The sequence below is a fragment of the Triticum dicoccoides genome, chromosome 5A, assembly GCF_002162155.2.
Source record: "Triticum dicoccoides isolate Atlit2015 ecotype Zavitan chromosome 5A, WEW_v2.0, whole genome shotgun sequence".
Lineage (NCBI taxonomy): Eukaryota > Viridiplantae > Streptophyta > Magnoliopsida > Poales > Poaceae > Triticum > Triticum dicoccoides.
In genome coordinates this window covers 212,968,555-212,969,334 of record NC_041388.1, presented here as the reverse complement: position 1 = coordinate 212,969,334, position 780 = coordinate 212,968,555, and positions in this window count along the sequence as shown.

Below are 780 nucleotides of genomic sequence, written 5' to 3'. Positions count from 1 at the left end.
TTTTTTTTATTCTATTTCTTTTCAGTTTTCTTTTATTTTAGTTTTATAAAATTTAAAAGCGACAACTAATTTGGTGTTATTAAATAGGTCACAGCCCCAAATATTCTGGCACCTTAAATAAAGTGTTTTGCATGTGCTTATTATTTTAAAATCATTTTAGATAATTGTTTTATCGTTGTTTTAGTTTATTTAGTGCATCTAATCATATATAAAAATGTGGTTTCACCACCATAATTACTTAGGATTTATTGGTCAACCTTCGAACATTTTAGTTTTGGTTTTGAAACTTTTTATCTTTGCTCTTGTTTTGATTTTTTGTTTTAGAACGGGTTCGGATCTAACGCGAGTTTATCCACAGTCACCGAGGTGACGTGGCACCATTAGCAGAGGATCACTGTAGCTTATTTACCCGGGCGTCACAAACATGCCCGCTCGGTTTTGGCCCGATGCCCTCGCTACCGCCACTCTCTTAGTTAACATTCGTCCGTGTCGCCCTCGGTGGAACTACGCCCCTCACCACCTTCTCTTCGTCACACCACCGTCCTATGATGGTCTCCACATCTTCGGGTGTCTCTGTTATCCTAGCACCGCGTCCACCATGCCACACAAGCACGCACCATGATCCGTCCCCTGCGTCTTCCTTAGCTACCCTCCTAACACCAAAGGTTACCGGTGATATGATCTTGTCACTCCTCGTGTGTACACCTCGAGGCATGTGTACTTTGTCGAGATGGTGTTCCCTTTTTCCCAGGTTCCTCCGGCTTCGACCCCATCGGCGCC